The sequence below is a fragment of the Oenanthe melanoleuca genome, chromosome 1 (genome assembly GCF_029582105.1).
Source record: "Oenanthe melanoleuca isolate GR-GAL-2019-014 chromosome 1, OMel1.0, whole genome shotgun sequence".
Classification (NCBI taxonomy): Eukaryota; Metazoa; Chordata; class Aves; order Passeriformes; family Muscicapidae; genus Oenanthe; species Oenanthe melanoleuca.
In genome coordinates, this window is record NC_079333.1 from 52,438,582 (window position 1) to 52,457,017 (window position 18,436).

At 40.3% G+C, this 18,436-nt stretch overlaps 1 protein-coding gene across 2 annotated transcripts in view; it reads right to left on the reverse strand.

Annotated features, from left to right (window-relative positions):
- Nucleotides 1-18,220, reverse strand: part of FNDC3A (fibronectin type III domain containing 3A) — a 110,382-nt gene extending 92,162 nt beyond the window's left edge. Inside the window, exon 1 of one of the 2 annotated variants that reach the window (XM_056486681.1) lies at nt 18,086-18,220. The gene's annotated coding sequence lies outside the window, so the exon portion shown is untranslated. Of the gene's footprint in view, nt 1-17,931; nt 18,019-18,085 lie in introns of those variants that run through there. The other variant, XM_056486669.1, reaches the window with a different exon arrangement.
- Between the last annotated feature and the right edge of the window lie 216 nt (nt 18,221-18,436).

The following is an 18,436-nucleotide window of genomic DNA, read 5'->3' on the forward strand; positions in this document are numbered from 1 at the left end:
AAGACAGACCGCTACCCCGGAGCTAACAAACCTGAATCTTTTAACTTTGTAACAAACCCAGGTTTCATCTGACTGGCACTGCTGACAAAATGCCTACTGAGGAAAAATGAAAAAAACAAAAAACAAAACCCCCAGTTCCTTTAAAACCTATATAGACGGTGTTCTTGTTTATGTGAAACTGGTAAAAAACAAAAATATACTAACAGGGACACCTACTTTTTTTTTTCCTTTATTAATAATCAATCCACTTTTCCTATTATTATAATGGGAAAATACTTACTTTAGTAACGACTTGTTACTAGAAAATGTCCCATTGAAGCACAAATAAATGAATAATAATAAAAAATCTTGTACAATCTGACATTTCATAATTTTAAAATTTATTAGACCCCGAAATAAAGCTGTGTCACTTTGATAAGCAATGGCTCTTTAACCAGCAGCTGGAAGTTGGGGGAGGAAGGGGAGAGATAATGCCCACACACACAACTGTAATCCTCATAACCATACTACAAAAAAGGACTTGCTAGCACACATTGTAAAGTTACAAGAAACCTGGTAACACAAAAGAAAAAGCCAGAGGCAAGAGGCCCATGAAAGCAGTGATACACTTTAACTCTGAGGAATATCACATAACAAGGTTACAGAAAGCAGGATTCAGCCGAGCATTCCTTTCAATTACATTAACAAGTCACAAGTAACATGTTTTCTGATACTTTGCATCTTAGTGCTATATGAAGACTGGGTGGAAGAATTAAGACCAAGAAAGCTGAAGAGTAACATTTTTCCATGCTTGAACTAAGTACGGCAAGTCTAAGAAGCTGCTTTTGAAATTGCATTTAATTTTGTTTAAAAAAATATCACTAAATTACATGGTCTTAACTCAATCCCAGCTAGACCTAGTACACTTAGCTTTTGAAATAAAAAGAATTAGATCAACGAGAATTGAGAAACTGATATTTCTTAACAAAACAGAAAGACGGAAAGAATTCACTAGGGGTGAACGGCACATTAAGAATTCCCACAGTTAATCACATTTTGCATCTGAAAATAGTGCTTTACATCAAACATAGAAATAAAGATTAGGCTGAGAAGCAGCTTGTACAGTATTTCTAAAGCAGAACTGCCTCTCTTAGCTGTTACTTACAGTAACCTGATGAAAAAAAGTAAATATAAATTTACAGTTATACAGTCTGACAGCCGGTAGTGTTACAGGCTTTTACAAGTTTTGTCTTGATATCATCTGGCTACTGAAACTCCCTGCAAAGACTTCCCAACTTCTAGTTCAGATATACTGTCTGCCCATAAACACAGGTATTTACTAGTTACAGCATTAACTTCAAGTGAAAAAATACCCGATAAAACGGAAGGAGTGGTAAAGTCAGCTGAATGACACTAACTTCAGTACCAAGCTCTAAAGGTATTTGGTTAACTGGGACAGCTTACTACTCAGAGGCATCATTTAAAAGTTCATCCCACTCAATGGACTGCTTTTACTTGCTTGCCCCTCTAGGGAGGACGTTGTAGCTCTGCTGTGGGTTGAAATCTGTAGTACAGTGCTCTCAGTACAAGAGGACTCACACATCAACAAAGCACTACAGGCCTCCTGTACAGCTACACATATACATGACAGCTTAACTATTTCCATACTGATGGTTGTCCTACTGTAAAATTAGGAACTTCAAGAAAAATGCATTCTAACATTATTTAGGTGATTCATTTCCTTCCATGCTATAATCTGCAAAGCTTTAAATTTGGGAGAAAGAAAAATTTCTAGGTTAAAACACTCAAACCTACCTATGACTACTTAAGAATTCATCAATGCCTGTGCCAAGTCATTTAGATCTGCTTAGCCAGATTAGTCTTCCAAGCAATAAGGACAGAGGTTTTTATTCCCACCTTACTTTAAAAGCTTTTCTAATCAACAGACAAATCCTCCAGGCTACAGTCAGTCTCCACCACTTCTGTAGGTGGGCAGAGGGCTGATGAAAGTTATTTGGATTACCTCTCAAACCAGCAAGTTTGATGGCAAGCTTCCCAGGATATTATCCAATGACTGTTTAATGTGAAATGAATGCACAGCCTGAAAGCAGAGGTTAGAATCAAGGCACCTCTCCTCTCACAACAGCTACAACCAGGCTTGATGTCGTGCCATTTCTTGGTCTTACAGCTCCAAATATTTTGTGTTACTTTCTAAAGGGTCACAGAGAAAAAGGCAATTCCAACACTCCAAGCAATAATTCAACATACTCCTGACCTAAGCTGGCTTGAATTTCCTCACGTTTAAGGTGAATGGAGCTCATTATTTCCAAGCCACCATGCTAATGACTAGTCTCTTGTATCAGAAAGCACTAATTGTCTTTATCACACATTTCTGACTGAATTAGTAACTTATGATGCACTCAGTGTGATGGCCATTTATTATGCATAAATCAAAAATGTCTATCAAACTGAACACCAGTGGGAATTAAACATAACCTAAGTTGACTCAGGCCCTCCAAGTCAAGAGTAACTCTGAACATGTCTAACATCTGGTCTCGGGTTCATTTATTCCTAAAATCATTTAGGTTGAAAAAGACCTTTAAGATTATCAAGCCCAACAATTAAGTCAGCATTAAATTATGTCCCTAAGCAACATGTCTACATATCTCTTAAATATCTCCAGGGATGGTGACTCCACCATTTCCCTAGACAGCTTGTGCCAATTCTTTTGGTGAAGAATTTTTTCCTACCATCCAACCTAAACTTCTCCTGGTAAGACTTGAGGACATTTCCTCTTGTCCTATCACTTGTCACCTGGGAGGAGAGACTGATCCTAACCTGGCCCCACCCTCCTTACAGACAGCTGTAGAGAGCAATAAGGTCTCCCCTGAGCCTCCTGTTCTCCAGGCTGAACATCCCCCAGCTCCCTCAGTTGCCCCTCACCAGACTTGTGCTCCAGACCCTTCCCAGCTCCACTGCCCCTCCCTGGACTCGCTCCAGCCCCTCAGAGTCCTTGTAGTGAGGGGCCCAGAGCTGAGCACAGGGTCTGAGGTGTGGCCTCACCAGTGCTGTACAGGGAGACAATCCCTGTCCTGGTCCTGCTGGCCACACTATGGCTGACCCAGGCCAGGATGGCATTGGCCTTCTTGGCCACATGGGCACATGCTGCTCACGTTCAGCTGCTGTTGACCAGCACTCCCAGGTTCTCTTCCACCAGGCAGCTTTCCATTCTTTTGCACAGGTGTTTAATGATTTGATTTGTATGAAAATTAGGTTCCCACAGGCATCCAAGTGCTTAGGTCAGTAGTCCACCTTTGGCACCCAGTCTTTTGTGCCTTAACTGGGACACAGCTAAATTCCATGTCTGGATTGAAGCATTTGATTTATTCTGGAGACAAAGAACACTGCTCATCGATAAACCTTGACAGGAGGTACTACGTAGAATGTTACTCCTGACACCCTCTACAACAATAATAAAAGTGCTACCTGTCAGACTGTGTAATCAATCTAGGGAAAAAAAAACAGTTTTCTTGACAATACAATATTAGATTTCTCTGCAATGTCACTGAACTAGTCTCAAAGACTGAAGGTTTAAGCTTCACACCAATGAGGGTCTATACTACACGTTCAAAGGCCTCTTCCCCATCAGCAGTCAGGAGGCAGCAATCTGTACAAGTCAGTGCACATAATATGGTCACATAGTAAGATGTGGTATGTTCATCCATTGCAGGTGCCTTTTTGTTGTTTTTTTTTTTTTTTTTTTGCGATGAGGACAAAGAAAGATCCCAATTTGAAAAGACAGAATGTGTGGCAGGAAGAGAAGTCAGCTAAAATGGACAAAAGGTTGGCATCAAGGCAAGCAGAAGTGCTCAATAAACATATCTTGGAAATAAATTACAGCACATTCAATGCAAGGACCTCAAGTATGTGCAGACAGAACCTTTAGATCAGCAGATCCCAGCAAGTTGCATTCAAGACCTCTTGAAGACATTTAACTAGATCTTTGAAAAAGACTTGCAAATAACTTGGGTCCTAGGAAAGTCTCAGAGGTCTGGAAGAAAACTAGAAGTTTTGCATAAATACTGTGTTGTAAAAGGGACAATCTAGTCCTGTTAGCAAACAATAATCTGAAGCCAACACTGGATGTTATTTGTAAAGAACTAAAATACAATTAAGATTGACTGAAAAAAACATGTCCAAGTAGCTTCATACAAACCTTCTGATGATGGATATTGCTGAAAAAGGTACTAATGAGGGGATTGGAAAAACAACCTTAAAATCTTACCTGCCATTAGAGAGCATTCCTCTTCCATAGAAAAACAGAACAGATGGATTAAAACTGAAGGGACAGTTCTTAAATATTAACAATAGAGAGTTGTTGAGCCATATGAGTTTCCAAATGGAAGGGAAAGTATCAGTTCTCAGCTTCTCATTACAGAACATGTTTTTAACTTTCTCAGAAAAAATAAAAAAAAGGAAGTCAAAAGGAAGTCTGGAAATGACAAGCCATGACAGTGATAAGAGACTGAGTCATTTCAGTCAACTAAAATGGCATGAATACTTAGACTTAAAAAGTTAGACCTAGCAAAAAGTATAAATGCATAAAGGTAAAGCTGCTCTTTCTAAAACTAAAAAGAATGAACTCAATCCCGTGAAGAGTTGATTCGGACAAGGACAGAATAATAAAAATGGACAGTCAAACACAAGCTTGCCAAAAGGCTTTATCAGTTATAGCAACAGGTCTACCTCCCCAAGCAACATAGAGGGGAGGATGTTTTTTCCTGCCTCTGGCTGCAAATACCTACCATCTCTACTGGAATAACTTCACAAGCTTTGTCTCCAATTTTCTGACTTAAAATTGCTGCTAACTGTTCCAAGTGTGAGCAACAACTTCTTGAACATATTGTTCCATATTAAAAATACTGAAAGTAAAGTATGTGCATACTTTGCAATTCAGCCTTACCTTGCAATTTCAGCCTTAAACCTCATAAAGCTGCTCCAGATGATGTAACTGTCCTCCAACTCAATCTAGTTTCTGGATATACTCAGGACTTAATGAGGTATTGAAAAGGGCACAAGAAAAACAGCTTGCATCTGGACAACAGGTAAGGTTCAGCCTGCAGAACCACGACAAACAATTCACTAGCCTATTGTCAGATTCCCTGCACCACTGAAAACTTTGATGTAGCAAGCCTTTAGAAGGGGTAAAATAACATGTGGGATGAACCAAAGGATTTATTTAAGGCCTACTTGCTCCACTGTTCTTGTGGACATATTAAAAGGGACGAGACAAGGAAGAGGACACATTAGATGAATAGAGAGAATTCTCAGTTGCTAAGCACAGAAGCAGCTGAGAAGTAATTTGCTACTGGTGGAGCATTAAATGCAGGGTTATTTAGAAATCTACACTGTTTCATGCACTGCAACAAGTCCTGCATGAACACGTGTTTCATTTCTCATCCTGCTACTGGATATACTGAACTAGTAGCAGACATTCAAAGTCAATTCAGAACTACAAACTCAGTCTACCCTGAATCTGCTCTGAGTCTGTTCTACAATACAAGGAAATATAGGGTCTGTTGAGATTGCCACCAAATTGTGTAGGTTAATGCTCTGTACAAGACTTACATTGTAAACTACCTATTGCCCACTACCCCCACCTAAACTGCTATTAATATTCCCTATTATCATATGATTTTGAAAATACCTTGAAAGAGTTTTCTGAAGCCTATCAAAGTTGAAACAAAGTGAGGGTATGTAAATTTACTGAATGTGATTTGTTTAGACTCCAGGGCTTATGCCTGAGCAACCTTCAAGAAATGAATTACACTAACAAGGCAAAAGGCTAAGTGATGTTAAAGCTCAAGAACTGTGTTCCACTCCATAGTTCAGTAAGCAAGTTTGCCTCCTGAATGGTAATGACAATTTAACTCAATCTTTAAACGCCATCAGGTTTGGTCCAGATTGTGTCTGTGGCATTACCCTCAAGCTGTAAAGCACAATACAACACTGCTTTTAACTCTGTCAGTTGCTCACTAAGGGTTAAGGAGTGCTGTAAGGCTGAGATCATTGGGCAACGCGTTCAGTGCATTTCCTCTGCACATGCAAAGGATCAGCATTTCCATTTCCAAGAGACTAGCAGCTGATCTTAAGGATAGTCTCTGAAAAACACATCAGCATTATATCAGCTGGATCACCAAGGTAAAACAACATGAGTCAGCAGCACATGTCCTGTAGCAATGAAGGCATCCGGGGCTGCATTAGCAGAGAAGTACAACCAATGGGCTGAGGGAGGTCATTATTCCCTGCTATTCAGGTGGAATCCAGAATACCACATTCAGTTTTCTCAGTTACCTTCACCTCCTCTCAGTATTAAGAGAGATGCCACAAAGACTGCTCCTGGGCTTAGGCCCATGAAAGACAAGGAGAAGCTAAGAGCACTAGAGTTGCCAGGGGTCACCTGCTAGCTGGATACCACTACCTGAAGGATGCTGGTTGAGAGCCTTAAATCAAACTCTGCCTGGAGGTCTGTTGCAAAAGCACAAGTGTTTGGACAATGCTCTCAGACACAAGGTGTGACCCCTGGGGTGTGTTGGGTAGTGCCAGGGGTTGGACTCTAAGACCATGACAGGTCCCTTCCAACTCAGCATATTCTACGATTCTGTGATGGGCATGTACTGCACTACTGGAAATTCTGTCTGCCCATAAAGATAAAAAAATGTTATCTTGACAATGAGTGGTGTAGCATTGGCAGACCTTGCCCCGAGAAGCTGCAAAATTCTTAATCCTGTAGATCAGTAATCTCCAAAGAGGGATAAACACGCTCCAGCACAAGACAAACTCTTGGCATGTGACTAGAAAATATTTTTTGTCACTGAAAGAAAAAAAACCCTTTAAATACTGGTTTTCATCTCTCTCTCTCTCTCTCTTTTTTTTTTTTTTTTTCATATACTTCATAGTATACATATCTCAATAGAGTAGAATAAGCATATAATTAAAAATATTATATATATTAGGGGTGCATGCTTAAAACATTCTTTACTTGCAGAGTGCACGATGAAAAGATTTGGAGCCCAGTGCTTTAGAAAATTAAATTTGTTAGGACCATGCAAGGTCCTAACAAAGGGCTGAAGAAGGCAATCCCCAAAGATCCTGTCAAGCAGAATTCTCCTATGAATTCCAGAATATTAGTCAAACAAAACACAACACATAATGCCAAAGCTGAATGGCTTACAGTAGATCAGAACCCAGAGAGAAGACCATAGCTCACCTCCAAGCTCTTAAAAGCTATCAGATTCTCAATTCAAATTTCAAAGCAACAATGACAATGATAATCAAAACTCAAACTTGGACACCTAAGGCTCAAACTTGGGAAAACATATCCATAACTCTGTCCATAACAGAACTGCTTTATAATCTGGTCTTTCTCCTTAAAGAGGAAGGCTTCGTTAGAGGATAGTTATGAATTAAAAAGTTACACTTTTGCATGAACATCCTACACAAACAGGCTTTCTAGTTCAGCTGGGATATAAGCACTACTATGATAAATGCTAGTAACAATGCTGTGTGCAAGAAAACCATATGGACAACTTCTTTTCTAGAGATTCACTGCTTCTGGTTATTGAGTTTGATACAAAATAGAATTAATTGATTTATTCACAACTAGAGGACTTATAAGCCACACTCCACCGTGGTATCATGGGTGCCTACTGAAGGAGAAACTTGCATTGCTGTTTCTTTCCTCAGTTTTTATGACTTACAGAGTATTGCTTCTCTACCCACCTACGTGTCATCACAATGTTTACAGCAACTTAATACTCTTTCACATCCTAATTCTGCCAAATCTAGTGAACAACAGACACAAACTTTTATTATTCCAGAGAGCTGTTTAGAAGAGCTGTGAATTCTACGCAACACAAGGACAGAAATTTGAACAGGGACAAGACAAAATCCCCTAAAACAGAAGGGTGCAGTGTAAGAAACTGGCTTAATGAAATCAATACTAAATGTTTCCAAACTGCATGTTGCTCTTACACAAGAAGTAACAAACTCAGGGCTTTTCCACAATTTCTTTGTCAGTACTGCAGTTTCATACACGCTTCAAGCAGTATCATATTACAGCTGCCAATTCCAGGTTGCCATAAGGTGTGTTTTCCCAGTGGGTTCAGCAGAGCAGGTGTGCATTCCTTCTTCACCTGGGTCTTCATGCAGCTACACTCTCCCAGGAACCACAGGCAAGGCCCATCCTCCAGTCCAGATAACTTCCAGTAAGAAATAAAAGCTTCTCTGAATAGGAGACAACACTTAGGTTTTGCCAAACACCGAGGAATGAATTTACAGAACCTAAAAGACTATAAAACCATCTCCCAAACCTAATGCAATAAATGCTTTGATTCTGCCTTCTCCAACATGGAGACAACAGATGCACTTGAAAAACAAACATCTTCCAAACAGCTGAAGTAAAAAAAGTCCTATTTTATATAGATGAGAACCTCACATCTGACTCTTCTTTTAAAGAAGATGCAAGCTACTGTTTAAACTTTTCCTGTGATCGAGTCATTTATAAGTAAATACTCACCATGTTCTTTAGTGTCTACTGTGAGATAAATTTATTCTTTATTATTTTCTACAGCCCTCAAACGTACTTCCTGCCTGACAACTTCAGACTTGTAAAAAATTAATAAATCCTTCCCATCTGTCAAATCAGCCATCAAGTTCAGAACTTATGAGACAAGAGTGGACAAAGAGAAGTGCCCAAGATGTACAAATATACTAAAATGAGGAAAATTCTAGAATATTCCAATGCAGCCCTAGGGTGAAGAGGAAAGAACAAAGAATATACAACAGATGTTAGTAATATCACTTAATGCACTACTGGAAAGGGCTCAGATAGAGTGATGCAGCTGGCGTAGAAATGTATTAGAATGTAATTACCCAGAGATCCATAAGGTTGTAGCTGAGCTATTAAAGTTATGAAGCATGCTGAAGAGCTTTGTGTTTGTTTTTAAGAATCAGAACTGAGCAGAAGGATTTTAATTTCTCTCCCTCCCTGTACATTTACCACATTTTCCAGTCAAAGAGCTTCAGATATGGCAATTACAGTACACCAGCTTTTCTTTTTCAGTTCTGAAATAATTATTTCAATTAATATGCAATTTATTTAAAATATATACTTTGTTTCTGATATTTTTCCTGTTTTAGAAATGCTTTCCTGGGACACTTGATAAAATACTTTCCAATGGAACAGAAAAGGGTTATTTTTTTGTTAGAAGAAGGGTATTCTGGGGAACACTTCTCTTTCATTAATTTGGCAAACTCCTTTTCAGTGAAAATGAAATGGCTATTCCCTTCAGTGCTGGTCATAATACTAAAAATGCAGATAGCCAATACAGGAAAGTTATAAAAATAGTATCATTTCATGAAGTAAATCAACCAAGTCTGACAGTCACTTTAGAGTGAAGATACACTAAAAGTTTTAATAAGCACTGGAAGATCCTACCAAAAAACCACCAAGCAACCAAAAAAACGACAGCATCTATCATCAGTATAGAAACACTTCAAGTGTTGTCAGAGACATTCACTCAATTCTCAGTCTGAGAATCCACAGCTCTGTTCATACTATGTTACCACTGGAAGGTGAACATGAAAAGGTGTAAAATGAATGCAGGACTCTTATGAAGGAAACAGTGACTGAGCAAATGCAAGTTCCACATCAACAGGCAGTTACCAGATTTGACTCATGCCCAACAGTCACCACCTGACCTACTCGGAGTGAGAATGGCCAAGCCCCAAACAGCAACAAACTCCTTAGCACTGCAGGAGTTCAGGGTACTATAGAGAATTAATACTTATTTCAGGTTACCTTCCTACTCCAGCAATGAGTACTGGAACTGCTCCATATGCAATGATTTAGGAGCAGTTTCAAATGCAGTTCATGCATTCATGCCATGGGTACTATAACCTATATATGCATAGTAGATAATTGGAAATTCCCCAGCTGTTCAAGTTTAATGCATTTGTATTTATGGGCCAGCAGTTTTTGAATCTGAGCCAAAGAGGCTAAGTTTTTAATAGTAGCTGATGTAGGAAACTAAACTTTTGAAGGTGAAGACTTCATAGAGGGAAAAACTAGACAGTTATAAACCAGTCACCCATAAAGGCACAGTATGTTCATGGACACTTACTAGCTCAGCTTGCCCAGCACAAGTGCTGAACGCTTGACTGTACACAGCAAGACCAATGCAACCGAAACTACCTCAAAACACCACATTCTGGTTTAAAATGTTGTTATTATTACATTATTAACAAACCATCCACAATCCTTATCTGGATAAAATATATGTAACTTGAAGCTGCTGCCTGTGAAAAATTTAGTACTTCCCAGCTATTTGCCTGTCCCTCTTAGAAGCTGCTGCCTGTGAAAAATTTAGTACTTCCCAGCTATTTGCCTGTCCCTCTTATACCTTCAAAGAAGTCTAAGCTTTTAGTAAGTGTAAATCTAACAGAAATCAGAATTAATCTGTCAATTTTATTTGGAACTAATTTGATAGTGTGCATTTTACAATCAAAGAGCAAACTGTCAGCAAACCTAAACCTAGTCTTTAGCAGGTACATTAATCCAATGCACTGATACACAGAGGGTGCAATACTGTGACCTGTCTTGGAGAACATCTTCCATATAGATACTCATGGGAATCATCCCCAAAAATGAGGAGAATGAGCTACATAGTGTATTTTTTGTACCACTTGTAAAAGATCTGAAATGCAATTCCACTTTGTTTATGTTACATTGATCTAAACTATGTTTTGTTTTACACTCTTGTAACTCAAGTATTTCCTTAAACCCTCCTAGTTTTACTTTTATACCAGCAAAATTAGATTCTTCTAAGCTTCTGCCAGGAGTGGATTTCCTTCAGTTTGTTTTCTGAAAATCACATGGCTTCAAAACCAACTTGGCCTTTCCCACTTAACTGTTACTTTTGCCTTCATTTCTGTTCAATAACATGCTTAGTTTTTGAGAAAACAAGCAAATTCAGTGCCAAGAATCAAGCTACTTCCTCATTTGTCATTGACTCCCTTTTCTCAGAGGCTGTGAGCAGCAACAAGAAATTTCCAAAATAATTTTTCATATGATACCTTTAAGGCAAACTAAAAACATGGATATATTTTTATTAATGCCTGCAACTGGTCAGTGAGATAAATTTATTGCAGAGACAGCTGCTGGTGTTGGAGCCACAGAGAGTGCATGACTCAAACAGAATGAGCAGCTTTTAAAGAACTCTTATGAAACAGCTTTTTCCTGCTCATTCTGAAAAATGAAAACTGCGCTATCCAAATCTAAGGTGACGTAGGATCAATGAGGCTATATGAGACTAAAATTTCTCTCCACTGATTCTTTTGGAAAAGCTGTAGATCTCTGCTTCCATAAGGAATAGGACAACAACAGAACATGACAAAATCAAGACAGACATATGAAAACTACTTTCCAAAAGTAAAAATTCACTACAAAAGGTCTTTTGAGGCCTAACAAAGGCATTTGAAGGGTGTTCTATTATCAAGAATTTAAACTCTTCTAAGTCAGTTCTGCTAGAATGAGTTCTAGCAGATTCCACTTGCACCACTGCAAGTAATTGGTCAACAAAGTGAATTAAACTGTAGGACAGATGCAGTTTAAAATTAATCAGATAAGAATTAATCAGTTTTAATACAGAAGTTTCCTGATTGACTTTACACAAAAATGTGCAAATACACAAGTGAATGCCAAATGTTGGAATAAACAGAGAGGAAGTGCTTCTGCCAGTGTCAATACATCACATTAATGAAGCTAAAGACCATGACAGTTAAAAAGGTCAAGAGGCACCCTGTGAGGTGCTTCACTTTCCTAATACTAAACTCAGTCACAATGCTACTGAAGCAGTTACTTGTACCCCATAGGGGGAAAAAAAAAGCAAAAGAAAAGGAGAACAGTCAATCAGCATCTCAACCTGAATTCAACTCTTGAAGTCTGAATGTGCTACTCATTCAAGAGTTCTCCAGTGAAGGAGTGTCTGCAGCTATTGAAGGGGAAGACCAGCAAAACGAGAACGAGTTTCTCAGGTATATTAGAAATCTCTTCTCCCAAGCTCCACATCATCCTCCTAGAAAAGTTTTAGTTAATCAAAACACCATGGAACCAACTAGTTTGATTGCCCAATCAAGCCAAGAGGACAAAGCTGCCCTTAGCTTCCTCTTTTACACATGAAGTTGCAACACTGAATAGCTGTCAATTTGTTAACAACAATACAGTCACAAAGCCAGAAACTGATTTGTTTTGAGCTGTATTGCCACGATGTACACACTTAAATGTACTGGGGTACTTTTAAGATCTATTACTTGATTTATGGTAGCTTTTCCTCACCATTGAAATGCTGCCACTGAGTAGAATGTGCACCTAAACTAATATTCTTAAATGCGGGCAGTCAAGTTATTTGCAAGTCTGAACAAATTGAAACAAAATACATTTCAGTTGCATCTAAGATTAATCATTGCAAACAGTCACTGCTCACTTCCACAGCTTCTTTTAGTCCTAACTTCTTAGTACTTCATTTCAACATCTTCAATCTTTCATACTAGACTAAATGGGTAAATACTTGTCTTACAGTGTTGTCCTCTCCATTTACAATTTTAACAGACTCTACAGGATTTGCAGAGGCATGGTAACTCTTGTGTTTTATGACATTTATTCTTACTGTAGGAAGTCCTCTAATAGTCTATGAATGTATATCTTGAAATATTACTGCACAGTTATAGTCACAGCTCTAATTGCCAAGACATTGCAAATCACCAAAGTTTGTGCTGAACCATCTTAGCCATTCAATTTCTGCTTACAGATTAGTTTCCAGCTACCTGCACACTTTTTGCAGATCATTACTACTTGATTTGCTATCCCTACCTAAAATGTGCTCTGTCACAAAGTAAAATTACTCCACTTGCTATTCTGTTGTCTCCATTTCCTTCTGTGAAGTTACCTAGTAGATACAGTTCTTCCAGTTAAAAGGACAACAATCTACAAAAACCAAAACCTTGCAGTTTAAAAACTGGAAGAAGGATTAGAGAAGAAGGATTTCTTTTGTAATCAAAGGAGTAAGATCTGGTATGGACTATGCTATGTTAGTGAGGGGAAATGAGACAGCAGATGGGCAGCAGCCCATGCTTGTAGGATCCTGTATAGCTCAGACATGGGGTCTACACACTGGGGAAACTCAACCCCATTTACAAGGGAGTATTTATACTCATGAACTACAGTGGTTTTTTTACCTTTTACTGCTGGTAACAGTAAAGCTCAAGGTTTGTTAAGTTCATTTTCATTTCAAGTTATTCAAAATCAAGAGCAAATAAGAACTGAGATTCACAGATTTCAATTCAGCCAAGGTACAAAAAAAAAAAAAAAAAACCTAAAGCAAATTTAAAAAGAACTGTTATGCAGAAGGTAAAGTTAGTATTTATGCCCTGAGTATTCCTTTTCACTTCCAGTTACAGAATAAAGTTACTACCTATCCATACCTGACACAGTATAAATCTTTTGGGCTTTGTTGAAGACATTTGGACTGCAAACTTGTAGATAATTTAATTTTTCACAACTTGTTATGCCCCAAGTAATTTAATATATAACAAGGCACAATATTTTCTACTGTCTCTAAATGCAGAATTTTGCAGCATATCTTTTCATCTGTCCTAAATGCTCTGAAACAACTCTGACAGCAAATTTGGGGGAAGGTACACCATAGGCATATTCAGGACTCCTGTTTATCTTCTGTGAACTGTTGTTGGGGTGGTGCTTGATGCCTGCTACTAACTGAAAGAGAGGATACCAGTGTTAACCTAAGTGATGTTTTGACTGCAGAACAGCATGAGCAGAAGATCCACATATCCTGAAAAAGTAAAAACTTAAAGGGAGACAAAAATACAAATTCTCTTAAGCAAACTGGTAGATATATTGGTAGGTCTGGTGGAACTAAGGCAAACAAATGTGCTTGCCTAGACATAAAGAGTGAAAGTTTACTTGGAGCCATGAACAAAGAGGGCTAAGCATGTCCAGTCTAACTCAGTTTGAAATGTGCTGTGAAGACATCACTAATGAGCATGATGCTAAGGTTTTAATAAAGTATTAAGAAAATAAAAGGATATTCCATTCCTGAGCTACTACAATTCTGAATACAAAAGCTTTCTAAACCAATACATCCAAGAAGAGTAATAACGCAGTCCTCTACACAACTGTGCCATCAAAGCAAAACCAACAGTTTCTGCAGCATGTTGTAACCAAAACAGATTATTTATACAACCAAGAAAAGGTGCACAACATAACAAGTGAGTACATTAAGATTACACCATGAAAGGAACAGCTAAAAATTCTATTTTGTTATTGACAAAAGAGCACAGTAAATGCTACTTTAATTTACATGTCATTAAAGTAATCTATGACAGGTTAGCAAAAAGACTGCAGATTTTCAGTGGTTACAGGCTCAAGAGTGTGTCAGCAGCTGGAACAGGACCAGATTTCTAGGGGCAAACAAAGTAACTTCAAAAATATTTGTTCCATCTGAAACCAAATATAAATTAATTGGAACAATTAAAGATGACAACATACAAGAAACATGTAATAGTATTAAGTCTTACAGACATTTCCTTAACATCCTGCTACCTCATCAGCCCTACAAAATACAGATCTGAGGATGATAATCCAAAACACTACTGGACATAAACACAACCATTAAACTTCATGAATAGACAAGATTAAGAAAAAGGCTGATGGTGTTTTTCTATTGACATCAAGTGAACATAAGCATTAAGGAAGCTCAAAGTTTACTGCATATGGCAAAGAACAAGCAAAAAACCAGTCATTTCTGTAGCTCAGGAAACATTGGCCCCATGAGCAAAATAAACATTGTTCATGTTTGCTGAACAGAAAAAGCAGCAGTGTACTCATTCCAAACTATTATCGCTTTCCTGAGATACAGACAGTAACTTTTAGTTAAACTAAAGATTTGACAGTCCAAGTCAAATCCATTTTTACTGAGATCTGGTCCTACAGGAAAAACATCAGCTCTCAATTCAACTCATGCACTCTAAACTGCAGTGAAGTTGAATTTTACTACAAATTGCCTGGGAATTTCCCCAAGCCAACAGTCTTAAAGAAATCAATGATAAAATGTAGAAATGTTATTGACACCTACAACAGAGAGAATCCAATTAATATTCTAGATAATAGAAATGCACTGATGGAACATGTAGATATTTGTAGATCTTTTAGCAGAGATTGAACTAGAAATCCCACAACAATTAGACACTGGAGGTCATAAAAAGATGCAACTAGAGGAAGATAAGAATTCTGGGGGCTCCAGAAGGCACTGACAAGGAACATCAATGGATGCAGACAACACTGTCCAGGAAGAAGGCCTGCATCCTCACAAAAACTGTCTTCTCTTGTATCTGTCTGTCTGGGAATCAACAAGACTGCACGTTTGCTAATTCAACCTAAAAAAGGGGACAGGGCTAGGTTACAGAATTTGCCACTGACAGAGGCATCAATAGACAATCAGAACACCAGCACATAACACCTTCCCAGCATTAAGTATTTTTAGAGACCAACACATGTACAACAGCATACACTATTGCAAAAGTGACCTGCCAGCAAGGGAAATTGTGGCACCATCTAAAAGCATTTAGATGTTAAAACCATCTATGAGAAAGTACTGACAAGGATGAAAAACTGAACCACTCCTGAAGTCAGGCTTTAAGAGTTTTTTCTCAAGTCCTAAGACAGAACACTGCAGAAACATGTTCAGTTAAGCAGTTAAAGCTGCAATAACAATTCTAAAGGATCACTTTGAGATCTTCAGCCAAAATGATCATCAGTGTAACACTAAGTTAGCCAATGGAAGTCCAAATTCAAGCAAAATTAAATGGCCACAAGGCAAAGGTTAACAAAAAAAAAAAAAAAAAAGCATCCCAAGATCCACAAGACTCACAGCCCAAAGCAAAAGAGTTAAATAAAAACTCCAACTTGAAAAAGTAGAACAGCACATTAATGGACTGAAATCAGGTAACTTTAATGCTGAGTGTAATGACCTGACCCCCATGTAACTCAGACACCTACAGCATGTCATACAGCAAAAAGCCTCAGAAGAGCTCCATTTGCCTTGAAAAAAAACCTGAGACACTCACCTAATTCTGTTTAATTTTATCATCTACAGTAGTCAGCCTGTGACTCTGCTCAAAGCTGATTGCTCACCCCCTGACCAAGTGATCTAAGCAACAGATCACTGAGTCCTGCCCTTTCTGAGGACAAGGATCTCTGTCACTCTTAACCAGGGCTTCATCTGCTAAAAATCAGTGTCCAGTGCCCCTGTGGAACTGATACAGCACATCAATTTTCTCCCCTCAAGTCACCAGAAAAATAATTCTGGTGTAGTTTCCACAAACAACTCCCTGACTCAACACATGTGTGTCAAGATGACTTGTGTTCACAGAGTGAATCTGGACTAGATGCAGTGTTTTCAAACTCGACCAGCACCCTTCCTGCTCCCTCATGCTTAGAAGAAACACCAGCTGTCAAGAACTCTATCCAATTTACCAACATTGAGTGCTGGAGATACTCAGCTATTTCTGACTTTCACATGTATGTACAGCTTTCTCCCTACCTAACAGCTTGCTACTTCTCCATTCATCATGTGATTAAATTTCATAATTATTTGAGACCATTTCCTTAAAAAGAAAAACATAGGTAGAAAAAAATGTAACTGATCATCCTCTCTGAATTTTAAGGACCACTGATTTGCTGTGACTCATACTATTTCACAACACAGAAAATAAACACGTCTACGGATGCAGATTCACATAACGCAGAAAGTTTCCCATTGCCATAACAACAAAATAGCTTCTTTTAAAGCAGAGAGCTTAGCAGGACTGGGTCCTACAGCTTCTAAGACAGAAGCTGCCAAGTACTTAGCAGCAAAAAATGTAAAGATTTTAAGTCTTCTTGAAAATTTAAGGCCTCAATTATGTATTTGGGCAAATGCAGACTTAAATTCTAAAAACAAAGAACATTTCACAGAAGTTACTTCATAACGTGAAGTGTTCTAGAATAACACTTGACATGCAACGTAGCTAATAAATTGCCTTTGACAGGGTTAAACAAATGACTAACACCTCTTGAGGTGCCATTTATAACATTTTCTCCTACCCAATGTATTTTCCTCTTGTTTCTGCTGCCCATTTTCTTTACTTCACACAATAAAAATCAGCTGAAAAGTTTCATTTTTGCTTTAAGTTGGTTTCACTTTCTAAGTTGCCTGGAAGCTACGAAAAGTTTCTGTTTAGGTTGGGCGACACTCAGGGCGGGGGGAATCGGGAGTAAATCTGGCTGAAAGAATAATGCCTCTGCTAGGAGTGGGCAAGATGATCACCGTGCTTTCGGGAAGACTGTTCTACCTACATAGAGAAGCTCAATCCCTTTTGCCGGGCGTTACGAGGGAACCTTTATGGCTTAGGCGGAGAGCAGCAACAACAACAAAAACAACAACAGCAACAACGAGAAAGAGGTGTCCAACACCACCACCGCCGCCTTCTCCTCCCCGCCTGTCACAGCCGGCTCAGCTGTTCTGGTCGCGCTCCGCATCTGCTTCTCTCTCCGGCTCCACCGCCTCCTCCCGCGGCCGCCGCGCCGCAGCCCGGCGCTGACAGCGGGCGGATCCCCGCGCCCCGGCCGGCACAGGCACCTCGAGCGGCGGAGGGGAGGCGGACACAAAGTTTCTTCCGCGGGGCTCCGTCGGAGGCGCGGCTCCCGGTCCTCCCCGGCGGGGAGCGCCGCTCCTCAGGCACCGGGGGCAGGCAGCGGCGCTGCCCCCGTTCCCTCGCACCCCTCAGGCCGCCCCGCGGAGGGGAAGGCGGCGGTTCGCCATCAGCGCTACTCACCGCCATGGCCCCGCGGCTCTCCCGGCTAACGGTCCGCGCTCCGCCGCCAGCGGGCAGCGGCGCCGAGGCGGGGAGCGCCAGGGGGAGTTCCCGATGGCGCAGCTCGGCCAGGGGCGGCGCTTCCCCCACCCCTTTGCCCGCCCACTCGAAGTACCTGCGCTCCGGCCGCCGCCGCTCCGCAGCCTCTTCCTGCCCTGCCCGCACCTGTCACTGCCCCCCGCTCCCGCCGCCGCCCCCGCCCCGCCGCCGCAGCGCTGCCCGCCGCCTCGCCCGGCGGCGCGCGGCCGCCATCTTTGGGGAAGGCTGGGGGGGCCGCGAGGGGGCAGTTGGCTCTGGCGCGCAGTGCGCCTGCGCGGAGCCCTCCCGTGCGGGAGGGCGGGGGCGTCGGCCGGGAGAGGGGCGGGGCCACTGTGTGTAGGCGTGGCTTGTGCACAGCGGGGGCGTGGTCTGTGGGGGGGCGGGAAGGGGTCAGCGGGGTCAGCGGGGTCAGCGGGGTCAGTGGGGT